The sequence below is a fragment of the Pinus tabuliformis genome, chromosome 9 (assembly GCF_031772625.1).
Source record: "Pinus tabuliformis cultivar Carrire ecotype Pingquan chromosome 9, CPIR1, whole genome shotgun sequence".
In the NCBI taxonomy this organism is placed as follows: Eukaryota; Viridiplantae; Streptophyta; class Pinopsida; order Pinales; family Pinaceae; genus Pinus; species Pinus tabuliformis.
In genome coordinates, this window is record NC_142307.1 from 866,750,726 (window position 1) to 866,766,134 (window position 15,409).

The following is a 15,409-nucleotide window of genomic DNA, read 5'->3' on the forward strand; positions in this document are numbered from 1 at the left end:
TGTCTTTTTCAAACTCTCTAAACATGAAAAAGACTCCGAGTTTTACCTATGTCAGACTCATTAAACCCTGACGACATTGGACTTGTCACCATGACGAGACTCGAGCTTCTCCTCCCTAAGGCTTGTTAAACTATTACTAGGTTGGATTCATCTGAAGTTCGAACTTATATCACAAGCATATGTTATCCACTTCAAGATTGTTTTTCAAAAATAACTGGGGTACTCGCCAACAATGGTGGGGGGAAATTTGAAAGTCGTCATTGGTTACCTACGGCAGCTAGTCACTCTTGAACATCGACACTTTTGCTTCTCATCGAGTTGGGATATCCTCACATCGTCATTGGCCTTTCGAGGTTTTGGGTTGCCATTTTGCCTCGTTCCATCTGATCCATGTTGTCTTCGTTAGACCTCCGATCCCTTGGTACCAAAATGCTGTTGCATTCCAGACTCGTGTCGTCGATATGTTCAAGAGTATAATCCTTCTGCAGTTCACACCCTTACCTCCTCCTCTGATGCTCTATTTCACCATCTACCACGTGTTCCTTATCTCACGTCATTGATGGCGGAAACATTATGGCCCTCCTGCGACAGATCATCTCCTGTCGACACCAGCTCGTTATCTAGGAGATTTATCTAGAGATCCCTTTCGGTACCTTGGAGATTGCATGCCTCGATGGCAAGTTCTTTGCACCTGATGACAGATTTTCATCATTGGTCTTCGATCGGGTGATTCCATAAGTGTTTGACTTTAGATCACTTTTTCGCATTTAGTGGATTCTACTAGCAGTACCTTGAGAACCATTGGCATTATTGGTGGTCTCTCTCGTGCTTGTTAATGGTTTTCGTCATTGACCAGTAATCAAGCGATTTTATATCATGCTTGACTTCGGCACATCTGTTCGCATGCTAGAATTTGTACTTGATCAGTTAGGGTTTCAAGAACTGGACACAGATCACATATGTTTGGGTTGCGTAGATTGGTTCATGATTATATGCATGAATCTTTGATTGGATGGCTGCGGCCATACCTGAGTCTTTTCAGATGGCTGCGACCATACCTTTATCATTAAAATGGTCTTGTCAACTAGGTGGCGGTGTCCATACCATATACCAAATTTCATATGTATTTTTGGATGGCTACACCCATGCCTAGACTACATGTATTTCACTATCAGAGATATCAGTTGTACTTGCACCTGCAGGTTCTTCAAGGTGGTGTTCCATTTTGGTCATGGTTTTGTAAAGCATTTCACCCCTCCCACTCTCTCGGGCTTCATGCTTTAGGGGGCATCTGTTACACAGTAATTTGTCACTGCCCTCATCTCAGTCCCCTACTATGTTTTGTATCAAATACACATGTCCATATCTTCCCACTTATGCAAAAAGATTAAATAGTGCTCTCTGATGCTAAAGAACTGGCCCTTTTTTCCTAAGTTTATGCATCATTGCTACTAAGACATTAAAAGGTGTGACGATACCTTGTCATAAACAGTCTCATCGCGACACCGTCGTAGGCGTACACATGTTTCCCACAACAGTGCCATTTTAGGGCTCGATGCAAAGCTCCCAGCTATTTAAAGCGATGATTCATCTAAACACATTGCCTCTTTGCGATGTCATCGCTGATACTTAGTTCATGGCTTGCGACGACCCAGATTTGGCGAATTTGTTCAAACAGTTGGCCTTCTGGCCCTCTGGGTGTTTCTAGAGTTGGTTGTTGGGTTAGTTTGGGTCGCTTTTCCTCCTCTAGGATGGTGGTTCCGCCTCTTGTGCAACCTCCCTTGAGGATAAGCTCCCTCTCCCTCATTTCATGGAGACTCCTTCTCCTATAAAATCACTCACCATTGCTATGATTTGCTAGTTCTTTAGTTCTTCAGTACTGGAATAGTGTTTTCTAGTTCTTTTGAGTTTGGTAGATAGCTTTGCTATGAGTGTGACAAGTGTGGGATTGCTAATAGTTTGGTAAGAGGTTGTGGAGTGCCTTAACCTTGTATTAGAGCTGTGAGTGAGAGAGAGATATCATCTATTTGGGAGACCCATTCTTGAGAGTGAATGCTTGAAGAAAAATACTGGCTAGACCCTCTAAGAAGGCTTGCGATGTCAAGACTTGGTTGTAAGCTTTGCTCTTGATTCATTTTAATACAATCAATGATGATTTCCTATATCTTGTGCATAATTTACTTGATAGCTTATGATTTCTTGACTTTATAAGTAAATAGATCATTGTTGTTCTCGGTTACGTGCTCTGTTGTTTTCTTGTGGTGTTTCAGGTTGATTTCTCATTGAGGAGAAAGAAACAGAAGCTGGAGCAACGCAACGGAAACTTCATCAACCACCAGTTTGAGGTAGGCCTCCAACGATGACTATTTAAGGGAATCTATTGTTGTTTTGGCTTTGTTGTGACTAGACCCACTTTAGGGCTAGAGGGGTTTCCTCTGTCCGTAGAGGGACCACTTTCCTTTATGACACTCAGTCTGGTGCAACCCACCTCCTGAACCCTCTTGTATCGTCCGTCCCAGTCACCCGTCTGGTTCAATCGGTGGTCATGAAGAATGTTATTGTCAATTCTTTGATCCCTCCAGTAAGTGGCCAAGTTGTGCCACCGCTTGGGGGCAATAATTTGAGTGTTTCTATGGTGTCAGGCACCACCAATGTGAGTAGATCACAGGATCACATGGTTGGCATGAACCACGCTTCTTCTGGTGTTATCCAAAACCTTGTTGGTCTTGCTGGATCAAGCAATTTACAGTACCAACAGGTTCAAAATCCCGTTGGTCCATCTGGTTCAAGCAATTTCCAGTATCAGCAGCCTTATGTGACTCGGGTTTAGTACCAAACTCCTTACGTTCCATAAGGTTCTCAAGGAATGGTCAATCTGCCTTACGTCCTTCAGTCTGGGCAGTACATTCAGCGTGGCCCATCCTCTTTTTAGGGTGGCTATGGCCAAATCCAGTTTGGAAATTCTTTGAGAACTGTTCAAGTACCCTTACTACAACAAGGACAACCTCTACAGTAACAAGGGTAACCTTTGTTGCAGCAAGGGCCATCCACCCAACAGAAAGAAAAGATGATACCACAGCAAGGACAGCTACAAAAACTACAGGGGAAACCCTCGCAACTATTGCACCAAACCATGCAGCCGCAGATGCAGTACAAACCTCCCAGCCTATGTCTTCATAGGGCCAACCTTTGTAGCCAATGGAACAACCTTTGCAACCATAGGGACAACCTTTGCAGCCGCAAGGTCAACCCTTGCAGCAGCAGAGCCAACCTGGGTAGCAGCAACCCTTATATACCTATCAACAGGGTCAACCCTTGCAAGGGCAAGGCTAGGGTCAAGTCCTGTAGCAACAAGTCCAAAATCCTAATGTCCTAGGTCAACAGGTACAAAATCCTTTTTCCCAATAACGACAGGTCTAGAATCCCTATGTCCAAGGTCAGCAAGTGTATAATCCTTATGTCCAAGGATAGCAGGTCCAAAATCCTCTTATTCAAGGGCAACGGGTTCAAAACCCATATGTTTAGGGACAACAGGTAAAATATCCATATGTCCAAGGTCAACAGGCTCAATAGCCTCTTAACCCGTATGTTGCTTATCAGTGCCCTATGACCGGACAATTTCAAAGTGTTCAAGGTCAAAATCCTCCCTATGGCCAAGGTAACCTTCAGTGGGGGCAAAATCAACTGCCATATGGCCAAAATCCCCCATTATGGGGCCAAAATCCTTACCAGCAAGGATGGGATCCTCCGGTTGGACCCGCTTATCAACCTCCAATTCCTTTTAATACTCAATTGTCGTTATTGGCCACACTAGAGTTGTCAGATGTGTCTTGCCTTACGAATGATCCAATTCTTCATTCGCCATACTGGCCTTCAGTTTCATCCAAGATCCAAAGCGATTGTGCTAAGTTTTATGGGAAAGCAAAAGAAGACCCTCAAGCCCATGTGATGACATATCACCTCTGGTGCTCTTCGAATTCTTAAGTTGATGATTCCATTCATCTTCGTCTTTTCCAACGAACCCTCACAGGTGCTACAGCCAAGTGGTACATTGAGCTTCCTCGAAGTAATTACCATGACTTCAAATCTTTTGCCATGGATTTCCTCATGCATTTCTAGTTGCCGGTTCGCTATGAAACTGGCACCTATTTGTTCACATCGCTTAAGCAAGATATTGCAACACACATCTTCGATCACATCCATGAATGGAGACGTAGACGTTGCCTGATCAAATTTTATATTTTTAATTATTTGCTGGTTTACCAAGTCATTTGTCGCTCCAATTGCTCGCAATATAGCTATGGGTGGATGCGTTACTGAAGAACAAGCCATTTCTCATGCCAAGTACTTAGATCTTGTTTGTTCTTAGTTTAGCACTTTGTGTGAGTTATTACCTGATGCTCTGCGGCCATCATCTAATTCTACAGCATCAGAGTCACAGGCAACACCTCCTATTGATGGAGTAATTGGTTCAATGTCCCAAACCTCTTCCAAATCTTCTTCCAAATAGAAGTCAGTCTCAAACACTGCTTCCAATAGTTCCTCTTAGAATCCATCTGGCCCTGGTAAAACCTTAGAGGTCCACATTTTCCAGTCTACCACAGCAGATAAATCCTCAAAAGTTAGGAAGAAAGGCAAAGGTAAGGGTAAAGCCGCTGCCCCAAAATAGGGTCCTTCTAAGTTGTCTACTGGCGATTCTTCACAACATAAGCCTAAGTATTCGTGCCTCATTTGTGAGGAGGATCACTATACCAAGGATTGTCCTTGACGTTTTGAAGTTAGTCGTTTGCTCAAAGGGACCCCAGTTGTCCTGAAAGAGCCATTTCTGTCTCAACAAACTCAAATGGTAGACCAACCTCAATCATCTGCTTCCTCAGGATCTCAAGTGTTAGTGATGAGTACTCCTATTAATGTGGCTACTCGATCAAAATATTATCAAACTCCTTCTCGAACAGCCAGAGAAGAGAAAGAGGCAATCCCTTCTTCTTCTGCCCCGAGTTTTGGCCTTCTTCATATTGAGCGTCGTAACCCTAATTCCATTATTCGGCCACCCTCTCGAGGTGCTCTATGTAAATCCTCATACAAACCCAATGCTCAAGCCACTCAGCACTATAATATTGTTGAGGATTTGGCTTAGGCACCATCAGCTATGTCAGCTCTTGAGGTACTCCAAAGCTATCCGTCTCAGCGAAAATCTTTGTTGTCAGCTATTAGGGGTATTGATCCTACCAATTCCAATTTGATATGTTTTGATCTAGAGAACCATGTTCCATGCCTTCTGCATCAGATTTCCTTTCTCATTCAAGTAATCATCAATGAGAAAACCATTCATAGGATTGTCATTGATGAAAGTGCTTCTACCTACATCATGTCAGTCGCCTGCTTGAAGGAAATTGGTTCTCCCACTTTGAACCAATCCACACACACTTTGGAAGCTTTCGACGGCTACGATTCGCGACCCTTCAATGTCTTGCCTAACCTTTCTATTACTTTGGAGGGAAAGACAGTACACATCAAGGTAGATATTGTTGATGCTAATCCCATTATAATCTTCTATTCGGATAGAGCTGGACCCATGCCATGCGTTGTTGGCTTGTTGGGGCCTGACCCAGATTCGGAGTTAATTATCCAAACAAATCCCTGTACTACTGGCCCTTTCGGCAACATTACGGAGAGCGTGGACTGAGGTCTCACCTGAAGTAGTATGGGAGGGTGCTAGAACTAGGTTTCTGCACCCTTAATATGTCCGAGACATTTGACTGGTCCCATTGTTTGTCCCTGCGTGCAGGTCTCTTCGTGGACTTCCCTATTCCTCATGGCCTGATATACTACCTTCACGGAGCCCTAACCAGTGGTTGTGGAGCTTCCGCGCTGCTAGAGTCGTGCTCTACATTGTTACCCGAGATCTTACTTATTTTCCTATACTAGTTAATTACCTCCGCGTACTTGGATGTCTTACATTATAATTATTTATAAAAAACATTCATATAAGTTTGCACAACAAATAAACAGTATACTTGTAAATTATACCCAATCATATATTAAAACAAGAAAAGATGCACACAAATATGGTAAACTTCTCTTTATTGATTCTTCCAATGGTTACAGACTTGACCTTCCCTACGCACTCAGCTGCAGGGGTCTGCGCACTCAGCTGTGGAATACTAGGCCTCTGTGCATTCAGTGGTAGAGCCTTCCCCTACTCTATGACCCAAAGACACACTTTACATTGTTTCTCAATCACTTAGACTTCTCATGCTCCTATCCTATTCTCTATTAGTTATCTTATACACTTAGAGCCTCACTCTATTTATGCAATCCCATGGTCCCCAGACCATGGGTAGGTCTATTTGGCCGACATTACATTACAAAAACTAGGGCGGATAGCCCTATGACTATATTATGATTTTGCGCTCCACACCCACAATTTGTAGAGCTTTTACAAAAGGATTTGGTCAAAACTTGGGCTTTAAGCCCCAAAACATGCCTTGGGGGGATTCCATGCCCAACAAGCCCCCAACACAAACATCATGACTCGCCCTGGGGTCACTGTGTCGGTGAGGAGATCTTCGCGCAGAGTCCTTCCAACTCTACTCGAACTACTGCAAGGTCGGCAGCGCACTAAGCTACTGCCTGTTGGATCTGTTGCATGCGTTGTTTCGAGACCGCAATGTCGGAAGTGCTTCTCTACATCTGTGCCTGTATCCCCTGCATGTGTGCGAGTTTGACTTCAATTTCTTTTGTTATGGTGAAGGCCTTGTCGATCCAAGGCTGAACGCACGCCTTCAAGACTGCTTCCTTATGTCATGCCGTGTTCACCTATTCTTTCAGTGCTTTGGCCTATTGCATCCACGCGAGCCTCTGAGTGAGGGCCACCATCTATGCAGTTCCTTTAACATTGTCATACTGTTGTTGGAGTTCTCACGCCTTTGTCTCTACGTGCTTGATGTTGGGGTCCTCCTGCAGATTTGAGAGGACCTCAAATGATTCTTCCAACATGCTGGTGCAGTCTCGCACTGCACTGCCATTCTCATCCAGTCCCACTGTAATAGCGGTAACGCATTGTTCTCTTACTTCCAAAGGGGTGGATGGTTGTGCCTTTAACCACATTTCAGTGATCTGAAGGTTCAACTCCAGATGAACCTTTGTCATTTCCTCCCACACCTCACGCATCCCTACTGCTAACCTGTGGATGCAGGCCTCTGCTGGTGTGTCTGCTGGGATGGTCAGCTCCAGGACACTTTGACAAGCTTCATCTATTACCTGTACCAGCTATAGATTATGTGACACAATTTCGTCGCGTTGCAATCTCAACTGTTCCATATTGATTTTCTACTCGTTGAGGACTTGCAATGCACAACTCTCCCTAGCCTGCAGTTCTATAGCTATCCCATCCTGCAGAACGTATAAGGTCTCCCGCGGGAGTGCAGCCATGTTGATGCCAAGACCCTTCAATGTGCTAACCGTAGGCATGTCAGCCTCATTTGTTGTCGCTACTTCCCCTTTTGGTAGAACTACGGTATTTTCCACCCAAGCACGCAACATATGTTCTACTGTCGTGGTTCCAACTGCGAGGCTGGTCGAAAGGGTACCAGCCGGAGGAGGGCACACCTGCAACTCCTGTAGCTATGCTCTGAGGGCCCCTAACACAATCTGGTTCTCCTACATGAAATTTTGGAGGGCCTCGGAGATGACATCGTGCACTATCTCACCGATGTCATGCAGATCACCCTCGGTTAGGGTGATCGGGTCAATAGACAACTTAGATGCCGTGACCTTCTTGATCGGCCCTCTCCACTCATTTGTTTGCTAGCACTTCAACTATGTTGACACGGTTTGTGGGTCTGCGCCTCCCTCTTCTTCCTCTACTTCCTGCTCATGTGAAGGTGATGTTTGACCCTCGTGCACCTTTGTGGCTGCCTCCTGCGCTGTTGTTGCTGCTACAGCCTTTTCCTATTCAGTTGTTGTTTGTGCAGCATCCCACACCGTTCGCGCTTCTGCCATCGCTGCCTCCTTCCTTTGTTTTTCTGCCAACTGTGCGATGCGTATTTTGGCCTCTTCTTTCTTCCTTTGGGTCGTCAACTTCTCTATCTCCGCGATGTCTGGGGAACACCACTCCAGTGGCCATGTCTCTAGGACGTTAAAGATGACATCGTCTGTGGCTACAAAGGGTAACTTTCTCCATTATTTGGTCGGGCCCTTGTGCGCTCTCATGTATATGCTATGGATGTCCGCTTTAAATTCCGCAAAAATCTGCACGCTGTTGTAAACAGTGGGCGACAACCGCAGCTTGCGGTTGATCCCCATTCCGAGGTTCATCTCCATGAACACCTAGAATATTTTACTATCGCAGATCCTATTGGCATATTTTATGGCCCAGAGCGAAGCATACTTCGCGGCCTCCGACAGATCCTTGTCAATTATGGGGAATTGACTATATTCCGACAATTCCCCTGCCACGAGCACAATGGACAGCAGAAGCCATGCATAGTGGAACGTTTTGCCCTTTTCCTGAGCTTCGTGGAAATTCTCCAAGAATTCCTTGCAAAGGAACTTGGACCAATTAAACAGGACCCCCTCTATGCACTATTCAGTGAGTGCTACCATTGGCATGGATACCTCCTCCACGCAGCACTTGCGCATAAACTTACTGGCCAGTATTTGGGTCACCACTCTCACTGCTTTATCATTGATGTTGGATATGGTGTAGCCCCTTTTCTTCTTTTCCAGCTTGTATTTCTTCTTCATGGCCTCTGCAATGGCCAAGTCACTACTCTTCCCTTCCGAGATGTCTGCGAGGTCCTCTCCTTTGCAGGGAAGTCAGGAAATGCCATGAATCAAGTTTGTCATGATGGGGATGGGCTCCTCCAGCCACAAACACCCATCATGCACCATGCAGAGCAGCTGCTTGATAACGAAAATTGTTATTGGGGCATGGTGGAAATGCGGCACCCAGAGCAAGTTAAGTAGCCTGGCCTTTTCCACTCCACGCAACCACTTTCGCGGCTCTAATTCTATAACCCCCGCCAAGGTGTTCTGCTTGGGCTTCATGAGGTGTGAGATCTCAAGGTGAGGGAACTTCTCGTGGTCAACGAGGTCCCAATCTTCAAATTTTAAGCTCGGCACCCATCCTAGGTGCGTGCCCTCAAAAATAATGTTGTCTAGGAGGAGTGGGGTCTGGAGCAAGCTCTTGTTCTCATCAAGGTCCTTGGTTACTTTAGCCTTCCCTTTCCCTGGGGGGACATAGGCGGGCAGCTTTGTCGGGGGTACGTAGGCTCAGTTTCCTCTTCCATGCCTTCGTCCTCGTCCTCTTCAATGATAAGGTCCTCCAGGTCTTCTTCTTCTTCATCAATCTCTATGGTGATAGCTTTCCCCTTGTCCTCCATTGATAGCTTGGTGTGCAGTGGGTTCTGCAGGGACACACGTACATGAACCATTACTTGTTTGTCCTTCTTTGGTCTTGGCGTACGCGGTGATTTCAGGATTTCTGCCACAATCCCGATGCCTTCCGGAGCATCCCCCACAGTCAAGGCCTGCACGACCTCTTCGACAATCATTTCTATTATTTCCATAACTTCCTCAACTGCTGCCATCGTGTCCGTCTAGAAAAATATCACTCACAAACTCAGAGGCTCAATCAAATTTTAGCACAAAACAAATAGGGCTCTACTCAATAGCTCAATTTGCAAATGACCAAGTGTTGTTTGTTGGGCAGCCCCTTGTAATTTATAGTGTTTTTTGAATTTGAATTCGACCGCTCCCCCCAAATTTGGCTCATTAATGCTCCCTTGGCAACAGATTTTTCCCAAATCTTGCCCATAAATTGTGTCTTAAATGCCCGTCGCCCGCTCCATTGGTCTCAAGTCAAGCATCCTATCGTGAATAGTAACTTCAATGGTCACTTTCTGGCTAACCCGCGCAGCAGTGCAGACCCCTGTGCGCGGTTGCGGACCTTGTGAGTCTTTGCTTCTGTGCACAACTCCAACATCGTGCAGCTCCCAGGTAGAATAGTTTATAGTCGCGGGCTTCCTTTCAACTACCTGGAGCACTAAGACTGTACTTCCCTTAGCTAGTCAGCTGGTCACACCACCTGTGTAAAGTTTCATCCTGTCATCCATCACATTCCCTGGAAAATACCCACCTTTTATTGTTACAGGCATCATCGCACACTTTATCATCTATAACGCACTACCCCAGTCGATTCTCTTAGTAATGTGCGGTCCAAGCCAAGGCATCAGACTGATCAATTCACGGCGATAGGTCTCAAACCTATCATCATGATCGTGTGCATCCTGCCTTATCACCCTGGTCTTTTTATCGAGAAAATCTTCCTTTATCTCGTCCTCCAGCTTCTTGACTTCCGCGTCCACCAAAGCACTTTTCTTCCTTAATCGTACCCTTTCTTCTTCAAGTTCTTGGAGCCTAGAATTTCCACATTGGATTTCTTCTTCCAAGGTTCCGCGAACCGTCGTATCTACCAGTGCTATCATGCGCGGTCTAAGCTTTTCATGTACTATATGGCTTACAGCGTTTGCTTTATACTCCAGCCTTGGCATTTCCTGTGCAGTTAAGTTCTTGCACACGGTCCTATAAGCCCATAAAACCACTGGTACGCACAGGTTCCAGTCAGTCTACTTCGCATTGTGGACCTTGTTCAGTGCTCCGTGTATTTTGTTAAAGGCTTCTGTGTGGATATCCTTCTGTGCACTTGGTTTTTCCATACTTCGTGGTCCCAACCAAAGGGGTCATTTGTGCCATCGCCTTACCCACACCTTCTTACTGATCGTGTCTCCTACCGCGAAGACTGTGTGCATTTATGCAGGTTTCGCACCATACGCATGTATCCACCTGGATAGGTGGGTGCGCGGGTTGCTTCATCTAACAATCTTGTCTGTTAATCACATCGGAGGCTTCCCAAACTGTGTAAAATCATTCTTCTGCAATCACACCAGTCCTCAAAAAAATTTAGTGTATGCCCCACCACCTTGCGGGGGTAGCACGCAGTACCCACTTCAGAGCATCGAAGCGTTGTTGTTCTGGTACTTCTCTTTCAAATTTGTTCCAGAAGTCATCCACCTCGCTTAACCCATCATATGTAGGCATATCTCTTACCTTTGTCGTTACGCAGTGCAGCAACCTCCTCATCATGTTACAGTTGAGCGCGGTTACCTCGTGTAACCGATTCTACCATCTTTCTATCTCCTCGTCAGAATCTTATGTGCAGGAGATTTCATGCTCCCATGAGATTCGGTCATCTGCAGTTGGATTTACCCAGTCTTGCTCCTATGTGGTTATCTTGTATATGCATTCCATCTCATCATTGTTGTCGTAGTCACGCACTGGCTCCGTGTAGAAAATCCTTCTGCAGGGTATAAAGGTACCATATGCACAGAGACTTTTTCTCAAAGATCATCTTGTGCTTCTTTAGATTTATCACTTCATTCATGTTAGTGGCCCAATCTATTCCCAATAACGTGGGGTAGGGATTGATGTCATCAACAATCTCTATTACTTCGAAATCTGCTAGCGTGCTTGCTCCTTCGATATCTAATGTGATTCCCTGCAATCTCCCCATAGGTAGGATATTTTGTTGGTCTGCCATTCACAGTTGGATAGGAGACCATTGCAGCGCAAGCCTACCCATGTGTTCCCATGTCTGATTTGGCAGGACGTTTGCATCCGATCCTAGATCCAGAATCCCCAATTTGCGTGGTCAATCTCATCTCCCTTCCTGTTCACGTTGTGTGTTTCCTGAGCTTCCAAACTACGCATGGTTCTCCTGGCGCGGTCCCAGCGCATCTAGTTATGAGTTCTTGCAGCCCCTTTACAGCCTTGTTGTCGTACAACAACTTCATTCATGTCTCCAAGAACGTAGTGAGCATCGATGGATCCATTTCTGGCTCCAGTTTGTCTTTACTTCCTGAAGTGGAGACATCACGAAGCTCCTCTTAGCTTCCATGAAGGTCTCCTTAGTGCGCTCCACATCAAATTCTAGTTCCTTCGTTGGAGCCTTGCGAACCCAGGTACTTTCTTCAAGTCCCTTGCCTTTGTCATCCCTTGTCTTCCCCGTGCGGCTCAGACCTCATCATTTGCAGGTTCTAATTCGGGGGAGGTTGGAGTGCTCATTTATCGCGCAACCTCACTATCAGTGTGGGACAATCCTCTGTCTCATGATCAAACAATGTAAAATACAAGCACAATGGTCACGTTGGATTCGTACAATAGTGGGCATAATGCCCTAGCCCTCTGCAATTGTAACATATCAGTTGTCTGTGACCTCTTCCTGGTCCCCCTCCACCTCAACCTCATCCGCGCCCCTGAAATCCGGTGCGCGCCATTCCTACGTTTTGATCGAGGGGTCGTGTTTCAGCCTAAACTCTGTAGGTAGGAGTTCGATCCATCATCAGCTCATAACTTCTACATGTGCACTCATCATGTCCTACTGACCTACAGAAATTACAGAACAACTGTTGTGAATTCTGTGTATACTTCTATAGTGATGGTAGTTATCTGTAGCATCATTTCCTCCTATCTGAAAAATCACGCACCATAGTGCAAACGCTGCACTTGGTCCTACTTGTGCCTTCATTCTTAGTGGCATTGGCGCTCCTCCCACAAGGTAGTTTGCGAACACCGGGCAATGTTCCTTGTCGTGCCCCTAGCCCTTACATTTTATGCACCATACCTCATCGCGCATTTATGGGCAAGTTGTCCTGTCTTGTTTCAAACTCTGCATCTCAAGGCACAAGTTTTTCAACTGCACATGAATCTGTTGAACTCCCAGGTTGGGATCTTGTATTAGGGTCTTGTGCAATCTCATCATGACCTCCAAGGCCTCGGCCTGAGTGCTTAGCCTCTATTGCGATAGTGCATTTCGTAGATGCAGCATTAACGATGCTACAAACCATTTGCAGTGTTTCCCATCTGTTAATGTCATGTTCGCTTTGCGAATTATGAACTTCAATCTTTGATCCAACTCCCACGGGATCTCACCTGGTAGCATTGTGATTTCCTTAAATCCAATGATTGACTATGCTTCTGACTTTGGCCTGCTAAATTCTTTGTTTAGCGTAGCTTGGATATCCGTGATCCCTGCATTCAAATTTTCATTGGAATGCTTAACGTACTAGGTAAACGCGTGATCCTGCAAAGCGCTGACCAACATTTTCTTCTTTATATTGTCATCTATGACTCCCTGTGCTTCCCATACAGCTTTTATCATGAACCAAAACTGGTCTGGATCTTCATTCCCTACTCCCTTGAACACTGGTAGCTTTATCGTGCTTGCCATACTGCTTCGCAGTGGTGGTGGAGGTGGTATGGGCAAAGACGGGGGTGAAGACGGTGAAACTGGTGGTGGTGTGGGTGGGGGTGGTATGCGAGGAATTCTCTGTCTTATCAGATTGATCGCACTACTTGGCGAGACCTTCGCGAGCTCTTATTCACCCCCTCATGGAGGTGAAATCAAGGGGATAACTTCTAGTTCTTTTCTACCTTCGTTTTTGTAGATCCTCCCACTTCATGTAGCCCCAAACATCAATTTATTCACATAACCTATTTTTCACACAGTAGCATTTTAATCCAAGTGTTCAAAGATTTAACGTACTTACCTCGCGATCCTTTAAGGAAGCATCGCTCTGCCTCGCTATAACTGACTAAAGTATCTACCATGAATTTGATGATGAATCCTCCTATGATTTGATCAAGTCAGTGATCGACAACGCGCGCGATCTTATCTTCCAATGCTTCCATTCTGCGCACCAATTTAGGAGTCCACACAATAGGTCTGTCAAGTTTACACCTTCCTTGGCTATCTTCTAGCTTCGCTATCCACTCGTATAACTCAGTGGGGAAGGATGCGAATAAAAATTTCATGGATATCTATATATTAGTAGCAGTCTAACCACTCTTCCTTTGATAGTCATGAATTCTTGTTTTCCTGCGCCACGAACTTGTGAATCTTCCTATCCAACCAATCGTCAATTCATTTCTTTGTTGGATTCTAGTGAAATGACATCAGGCATCTCTATGCAGATCCTGGTCTCGGAAACGGAACCATTTGTAGGATTGTTGGGGCCTCACCCAGGTTCGGAGTTAATTATGCAAAAAAATCCCTGTACTACTGGCACTTTTGGCAATAGTCCGCGGAGCGTGGACTGAGGTCTCACCGAAGTAGTATGGGAGGGTGCTAGAACCAGGTTTCACACCCTTGAGAGTCCGAGAGGTTCCACTAGTCCCATTGTTTGTCCCTGCGTGCGGGTCTCTTCGCGCACTTTCCTGTTCCTCATAACCTGATATACTACCTTCACGCAGCCCTAACCAGTGGTTGTGGAGCTTCTGCACTGCTATAGCCGTGCTCTGCGTTGTTACCCGAGATCTTACTTATCTTCCTATACCAGTTAATTACCTCCACATACTTGGATGTATTACATTATAATTAGCTATACAAAACATTCATATAAGTTCACATAGCAAATAAACAGTATACTTGTAAATTATACCCAATCATATATTAAAACAGGAAAAGGTGCACAAGAATATGGTAAAATTCTCTTTATTGATTCTTCCAATGGTTACAGACTCGACTTGCCTTGCGCACTCAGCTGTAGGGGTCCACGCACTCAGCTGTGGACTACTAGGCCTCTGCACATTCAGTTGCAGAGCCTTCCCCCACTCTACGACCCAAAGACACACTTTACACTATTTCTTAATCACTTAGACTTCTCATGTCCTATCCTATTCACTATTAGTTATCTTATACACTTGAGCCTCACTCTATTCATACAATCCCATGGTCCGCAGACCATGGGTAGGTCTATTCGGCCGACATTACATTACAAAAACTAGGGTAGACAACCCTGTGACTCTATTATGATTTCGCACTCCGCACTCACAATTCGTGGAGATTTAAAAAAAGGATTTGGTCAAAACTTGGGCTTTAAGCCCCAAAACATGCCTTGGGGGGATTCCATGCCCAACATGCATGTTGTAGCCATTCCACATGATTTGTTTTCCCCATCAAGGGAAGATCGTCACTGTCGACCAGTTGTCCTTCTTTGCCTCTTCCTCCTCAGATGGCAATGTTCTTTATGTCAAGCACACTGGTGCTCCTTATGAGAGTGTGGGGGAAGGCATTTTTAAAGATTCTACCTTGATGGGAATTTTTCCGCTCCCACCTCCTCATGTTGCCTCTGTCAACATGATCTTGTTCAAATCTGATCCTTGGGTCATACCTTCACTAGATCTTGTTGATACCTGGGGCGAGGTTATGCCACTTAGTCCTGCCGAAATCAATTACATGGAAATTGTTTCAGCCTCAAGTTCCACATCCTCTAATTTTCCTGTTTCAAGGACTTCTCTCTATATGTATCCTCAATCCCTGTGGCTTGGTTCTTTGGAATCTCTTGAT